The sequence below is a fragment of the Procambarus clarkii genome, chromosome 48 (assembly GCF_040958095.1).
Source record: "Procambarus clarkii isolate CNS0578487 chromosome 48, FALCON_Pclarkii_2.0, whole genome shotgun sequence".
Classification (NCBI taxonomy): domain Eukaryota; kingdom Metazoa; phylum Arthropoda; class Malacostraca; order Decapoda; family Cambaridae; genus Procambarus; species Procambarus clarkii.
In genome coordinates, this window is record NC_091197.1 from 15,305,441 (window position 1) to 15,313,829 (window position 8,389).

An 8,389-nucleotide genomic window follows, 5' to 3' on the forward strand; every position below is an offset into this window, starting at 1 on the left:
CACAACCCCACCACACTCCACACCACCACCACACCACCCCACTACAACACCCCCCCACACCACACCCCACACACCACCCCCCCCAACACCACCACACACCACACCCCCCTTACACCACACCACACCACCACACCACCCCATAGCATCACACCACCACCCCACCCCACTACCACACCCCCCCACACCACCCCCCCAACACCACCCCCACACCACCACACCACCCTACCCCACCACACACAACCCCCCCACCACCCCCCCCACCACCCCCCCCACCCCCCCACACACCACCCCCCCCCCCACACCACACACCAACCCCCCCCATACCACACACCCCCCCCACACCACCCCACACCACACCACCCCACACACCACACACAACCCCCCCCCACACACCACACCCCCACCACACCACCACCCCACTACCACACCCCCCCACACCACCCCCCACACTACCCCCCCAACACCCCCTCCCCACACCACCCCACTACCATATCAAAACATAAAACATGATGCAGGAAGTTCATTGTCACCTTCATTAATATAATTAGAAGTTCCAAACTTCCCTGACCGACGTACGCTAACATCTGCTCTTTATTTACCGCATCAATACGACCCTCTCCTTAATTGCCAATTAATTTCATCACCATAGGTCTTACGAACTCCCTTAAACAATACCACGTGGAAGGCCATTATAATGCTAACCCACCAGTGCACTTAGGGCTGGAATCACCTATGTTCGACGTTCGCAAATTTGCTTATTATCACCGCTGACTTAAGTTATTCTTAACCATCTTCTAATGTTGATAAGTTTAGGGGGTATGAACGCCTTGTCTGATTGCTTTATCAGCGGTGTTTAGTATCTGTGAGTGTTGGTGGAGGGTGTGAACACACCGAGGGCAGTGATGAACATCCAGAGAACAGTGATGAACTCCCCGAGGGCAGTGATGAACACCCAGAGAACAGTGGTGAACACTCAGAGAACAGTGATGAACACCCCTAAAAGGCTGATGAACTTCACTAGGACAACAAAGGACATAACTAAGCCATTGATGAACATCACACTCAAAAATGATGTTCACTGTGACAGTGAACATCATTAAGACTTGAGAATGGTCCAGGACGGACCGAAACGTCGTCGTCCCGTTCGAAATGTTCGAACGGGACCATGTTCGAACACAACACAATACCATAGTCGAACATAACACAATACCATAGTCGAACATAACACAATACCATAGTCGAACATAACACAATACCACAATATCGAACATAACAGTGGCTGAGGCACACAACCACTGACACAGTCAAAAAAATTTAACAAATCAAGAATTAGTTCACAGTAACAACGCTTAAATTGTTAATAACAGATTCAACACATATTTAACTTCGTCTCCAAGGCCTCATTATTAGTTGGACCGATTGTCTTCAATACCAAATTGCCTCGTGAAGATAAATTCTCAAGTGCTACTTGGCTTTGAAAAGCAGCAGCAACAGAGGCAGAAGCAGGTAACAGTTACATATGTAGCAATCAGTATCATCTAGCAACAGCAGCAGCAGCACGTGGCAGGTCGCAGATGATACGACACTGCTGGTGATAGTCCTCCATGGAAGAGGTAAACTGTGGATTGGAATCTGAGTTTACACAGGTCTGCGTGAACACGTAAACTCCTCGTTCACCTGTCCACACTACATCATCTCTTGGGTGGATTAATCTTCATCAATCTTCTTGTGTACGACTTTCCTGTCCCCTTTCTCGCTCTTTGTTTGACGTAGATGCCCAGGTTGACGTAGTTACTCAGCTTGACGTAGATGCCCAGGTTGACGTAGTTACTCAGCTTGACGTAGATGCCCAGGTTGACGTAGTTACTCAGCTTGACGTAGATGCCCAGGTTGATGTAGTTACTCAGCTTGACGTAGATGCCCAGGTTGATGTAGTTACTCAGCTTGACGTAGATGCCCAGGTTGACGTAGTTACTCAGCTTGACGTAGATGCCCAGGTTGACGTAGTTACTCAGCTTACTCAGCCCTGCCTAAGAGAGAGGAGCGCAGCCCAACGAAGGGATGCGAACGGCCCCGGTCTCGTGAGATAACATCCTTGCTCACCTCATTAGATTCTTATCGACAGATCTGGGAAGAAGGTGAGGTCATAAAGTGTTGTGTAGTGTAAACTTGGCTAAAACTCTGGGTCGGTATTCACCAAGACCTCTTCACTGAGACGCGTATGTGCTGAGAATCCGTTTGTTGATATATGTTCTGTGGATTGATTGATTGATGAAGATTAAGCCACCCAAAAGGTGACACGGGCATGAATAGCCCGTAAGTGGTTGCCCTTTTGAGCTTTACCAGTATCAATAGCTGATACTGGAGATCTGTGGAGGTGCGACTGCACCCTGTGTGACGGGAGATGTCTCCCTTTAAATGAATGTTCTGTGGAGTGATACCTCATATTTGATGAGGTCTGCGTGCCCCTAGCCTCGTGTATACTGTGTGAGGTGTGTGAGGGCTCTGGGAAAGACTAAACACGTGTATGCTAGTCTCTGGTCGTTGTAGTACTTGTGTATTTATATATTTTCGGTACTTAAAATGTTCAAACACAAATACTTATTTTTAGTATTTATTGTGTCTGGCGTTTTTACCCTGTGATAACTTAACAACGAAATCACTAGTGGCTGTGGTGTGTTATCTTCCGGTGATCGCATCACTTGTGTGCATTGGTTTGGTGTTATCTTGCGGTGATCGTCACACACACATACACACACACACACACGAGAGGCGGGACCAAAGAGCTCAGAGCTCAACCCCCGCAAGCACAACTAGGTAAATACAACTAGGCAAGTACACATACACACACACACACTCACCGGATACACTCACCCTTTCTTACACACACACACTCACCGGATACACTCACCCTTTCTTACACACACACACACACACTCACCGGATACACTCACCCTTTCTTACACACACACACACTCACCGGATACACTCACCCTTTCTTACACACACACACACACACTCACCGGATACACTCACCCTTTCTTACACACCACACACTCACCGGATACACTCACCCTTTCTTACACACACACACTCACCGGATACACTCACCCTTTCTTACACACACACACTCACCGGATACACTCACCCTTTCTTACACACACACTCACTCTCCACTAACCTTTTCCCAAGCACTCAAATCTCTCCCCCCGCCCCTCACCCCTCAGCCTCCCACACCAAAGTCCCGCGTGAGGGCAGCACTCCAGACGTATCTCCTACACTGGCTGTGTCTCATTATCTCCGCATTACCGACTCATAACTTAGGAGTGGCGTCGAGCGCGCCCCCTGGAAGACGAGGGCGAGACCCCGACACTCTTCCCAAACTTTACGTCATAACTACGTCAATAGATCTCTCCTAATTGAATGCATGATGGAGTGCTATACCGGCCCGTCGTGGATCCTGTCTCGGTCTCCCGTACCTCCCCCATGCCCGTCTCGCGCTGCTTGTCTGTCCCACTCTCACTATCCTATGTCGTTCTTCCCTCTAATCTCTCGAGGTTAGACTCGAGAGATGCTACGACAGTGGGAACTGACAATGTGGCGTCGTCTTGACGCGCATGATAGAAAGCAATGCAACGATAGTGATTATGCACCAAAATATATAAGTTAAGAGCCCGGTAAATAGGTACGTCTTAAGAAGCAGGGGGGGGGGGCAGATTCACGAAGCAGTTGTTGCAAGCACTTACGAACCTGTACATCTTTTCTCAATCTTTGGCGGCTTTGTTTACAATTATTAAACAGTTAATGAGCTCTGAAGCACTACGAGGCTGTTTATAACAATAACAACAGTTGATTGGGAAGTTTTCACGCTTGTAAACTGATTGATAAACGTAACCAAAGCCGTCAAAGATTGAGGAAAGATGTACACGTTCGTAAGTTCTCTCGTAACTGCTTCGTGAATCTGGCCCCAGGCTTGTCAATGTTCACCGTTCAGATATCACTAAATCTACAAACACCGCAAAAATTTTTTTCGAAATAATATTTTCAGCAACTATTTATAAGAACGAGAGATATATGTGGCGAATTGTTCTGTTGAACGCGGCCTTGCACAGCCACGTGGATCCCATGTAGTCAGTACACAACCCACGTATTACAACTGTGATGACTCCAGACATTGGTAACCTTTTAAGATGGTGTAAATAATGTCTTTCCTGCTACCGTGTATTTTCTTTACTCGCCGTAGATGCTAAAGTGCGTCTCAACGAAACAGCCTTCAGCTATTTGTATCAGGATCAAGGGAAGGGAACTATCAGGGGGGAAGGCGTCAAGCCATTTCGACTATATGGCACTTGGAAGTGGTCAGGATAAGGATTTGGGATGGGACGGGGAGAAGGGAGGGTGCCCAACCACTTGGAGGGTCGGGATTGAACGCCGACCTGCAGGAAGCGAGACCGTCGCTCTACCGTTCACCCCAAGTGGTTGGGCTATATCAGGATCAGTAAAATCGTGAAATAATAATCATTTGTTTTTTCAACTTCCCAAATGAAGATTATCAAAAATGCTGATTTTCGTGCTAAAATCTTTGCTAGAAATCTAACATTTTCGGTCATATTCAATCTGTCTCGCTCTCCCTCTCATATAAATTTGTCAGGATTGTACAAATTAGATAGCTTCATAACTGGAAAGATTTACGATAAATATAAATTAAATAAACATGATCAAAGGAATGAGTGAAAGAAGCGAAGGCCTATATTCTCATTAATCAATTTAAAGTTTATAAATACAGATATTTGATGTCATATTATTATGACTCTTTGAAAAATAATTTACTATAAATTTGTGTAAACTAATCCAATTATAAATGATCAAAACGAACATTTAGGAATAAAGTATTTCAATTTCAGTTTCACACGACATCTCGTTATATTTGATGTTTCTTAATCACATAGTCTTAATCTTATCTTAATTTCTTATCTTAATCTTAATCTCACATAGTGTGGCTTAATAAGCACACACACACACTTGCATAATGTCTTATGTATTCCCTGAAATATGGGTTAATATCTTGAGGTTATCTTGAGATGATTTCGGGGCTTTTTAGTGTCCCCGCGGCCCGGTCCTCGACCAGGCCTCCACCCCCAGGAAGCAGCCCGTGACAGCTGACTAACACCCAGGTACCTATTTTACTGCTAGGTATCAGGGGCATAGGGTGAAAGAAACTTTTGCCCATTGTTTCTCGCCGGCGCCCGGGATCGAACCCGGGACCATAGGATCACAAGTCCAGCGTGCTGTCCGCTCGGCCGACCGGCTCCCTAATAGGCGAAAGCTCTAAGATTATTTTCGTATTATACATAGGAGGCAGACGCTCTGACAACTGTACTATGGCTAGCCTTAAAAGGGAAGGATCCCAAGGCAACTAACCGCTACCCAAATGAAACTTGCCATCCCCCCCTCCCCCGTGGCTGTCATTCAATCACGGGAGAATTGGGTAATCCCCACCCTATTCCACCCATCCACACCCATTCCACCCACTTCATTAGGGAGCCGGTCGGCCGAGCGGACAGGACGCTGGACTTGTGATCCTGTGGTCCTGGGTTCGATCCCAGGCGCCGGCGAGAAACAATGGGCAGAGTTTCTTTCACCCTATGCCCCTGTTACCTAGCAGTAAAATAGATACCAGGGTGTTAGTCAGCTGTCACGGGCTGCTTCCTGGGGGTGGAGGCCTGGTCGAGGACCGGGCCGCGGGGACACTAAAAAAAAAAAAAAAGCCCCAAAATCATCTCAAGATAACTTCAAGATAACCCTTAGTCATGTAACTTTGACCGTGGAACACTCAAACATCCTGTAACCACACTGAGGTAAATACACACAGTACAAGATAATAGACGAGAGGCGGGGTCCCAGAGCCGCAGCTCAACTATCTAACCACCCACCAGGACTCTCAAGACCTGCTCCTACAACTAGCCAAGTCAACAAAACAGAAATAATATATAAAAAAAAGTTCCTAAATGAAGATCTACGAGACAACACCAAAATATCTCAAACATTCGACAACTCCTACAACAATACATCAGCTAAGGACACCAAATGAAAGATAAAATTACAAATGAATGATACAAGGAGATATGTCGAGGAAGACAGACCGGGAAACCAGACGTAGCTTCCTATCCCATTGTTCTGTTGCTCAATGCAGTATTTATGATGATTGCTTGGCGGGCCCGTGAAGAACGCGGGATATTATTCACAAGATTCAACAAAGAGCGGTCAATTAACTTTTTATATTTAGTGAACGATAAAACAGCGTCGCCGGACCATTTGATAATACAAGCATCAAGAGATAAAACTGACGCACACTTGCAAGACATGGCAGGTATCTCCGCGCTCTCCAAACACAAGGGAGAAGGAGAGTTGTCTGGGGGGGGGGGGGGGGGGTCTCTGGCGGCCGTTTCCACGTCCAGGGCCTTCTGAGGGGGGGCTCATGTATACTGAACGAGCATTGGACGACCTCCCTACATGCGAGGAACACCTCACAATCGAGGAACACCTCCCCACAGACGAGGAACACCTCCCCACAGACGAGGAACACCTCCCCACAAGCGAGGAACACCCCATAATCGAGGAACACCTCCCCACAATCGAGGAACACCCCATAATCGAGGAACACCTCCCCACGAGCGAGGAACACCTCCCCACAGACGAGGAACGCCTCCCCACAGACGAGGAACACCTCCCCACGAGCGAGGAACACCTCTACATAATCGAGGAACACCTCACAATCGAGGAACACCTCCCCAAAGACGAGGAACACCTCCCCACGAGCGAGGAACACCTCCACATAATCGAGGAACACTTCACAATCGAGGAACACCTACCCACAGACGAGGAACACCTCCCCACAAGCGAGGAACACCTCACAATCGAGGAACACCTCCCTACAGACGAGGAACACCTCCCCACGAGCGAGGAGGTGTTCATCATCACGGCGGTGGCCAAGCTCGAGGTGGAGACGAGCCGTACATTACCACACTTTATACAGGGGGGAAATTTGCAGGTCCATCACTCTGACGGACCGTGGCAAATTTATGTTCGTAACTCGAACTAAATATTCGTACACCTTTTATGTATGAAGAATGTTCCAGCCTTGACCCCACGCGTTCAGGCATGCTGGAAGAGCTCTTCAAAGCTTAATATGACTGTACACTCCGAGGTGCATACTTATGCAAAACTGAATGTTTTTAATTATATATATATATATATGAGGAGAAAACGCTACGCCAGTATGACCACTCAGAGCCTGGGGAAGATGGAAGAATAGGGGGCCGAGGTACAAGGACGGGGTGAATGAATGATGCCCATCCACTTGAACCATCGGGGATCGAAATCGGACCTGCAACGAGACATCAGCTGTATAAAGATCAGTCTGTGTGGAAATGTAGCCGAAAGGTAAATTTCTCTTAGTGCTGTTCGAGCCAAGGAATTCTTCCTATTGTGCAGATAAGTCGATGATATAATTTGACTGAGAAATAACAGAATCTGAGGAAACCTTTAGAGCACAAAGTGGGCACAGTCGTGTCTTTCAAAGTAAATACTTAACATAAAATACATGTGATCATACAATAGTTACAAAAATGTATAAAGGAATTTACGTATTCTCAAAGAAGTCTTTTACTGACATAATATTCAAGAATTTAATATAACATTGTCAATAAATAAAATAGATGTGTAACAGACTGCAATGATGATTCATGGGTATACACAGTTTGAGATGTAACCTCCTTCTCGGTGTGTATATATACTGAGAGTATACTTTAGTCCTGGACTATGTTCAAGACCAAAGTATACTTGCTGGTTGGTCAGAGATACTTTCTACTTTATACTACTTTAATACTTTCGTTTTGTGGCGGCCTTAATAATCCTCCAGAGGTTGACTGGCCTTAAGCCCAACACGAAACCAAACTGATGATTTAATGTGACGTAGAATCTATAATACAGTATACAGGGTAATGAATTGTACTCAAGTCATAGTTATCTAGGACATGAAGAGGCAAAATGTGAACACAACTCTACATCACCAATGAAAGAGCTTCTTAAAAGCTTCTAATGAGCTTCTAAAGAGTTTCTCCTAAAATTAGATGTTTTGAAAATATAACAATTTAAATTGTTCTTTGAGACTTCTCTTTAACAACGTGAGAGTGAGAGATGATAGTGGGAGTGTGAGAGATACTGTTCTGAGTATGAGAGATACTATTAGATGGGCTGTGAGTGATGAGGGACATTTTCTTCCCTACTGATTACCACATTTGTTGTTGTTTTAGATTCAGCTACTTGGAACAAAAAAACAAAGTTCCAAGTAGCACGGGCTATGGCGAGCCCGTCGTGGACTCGGATT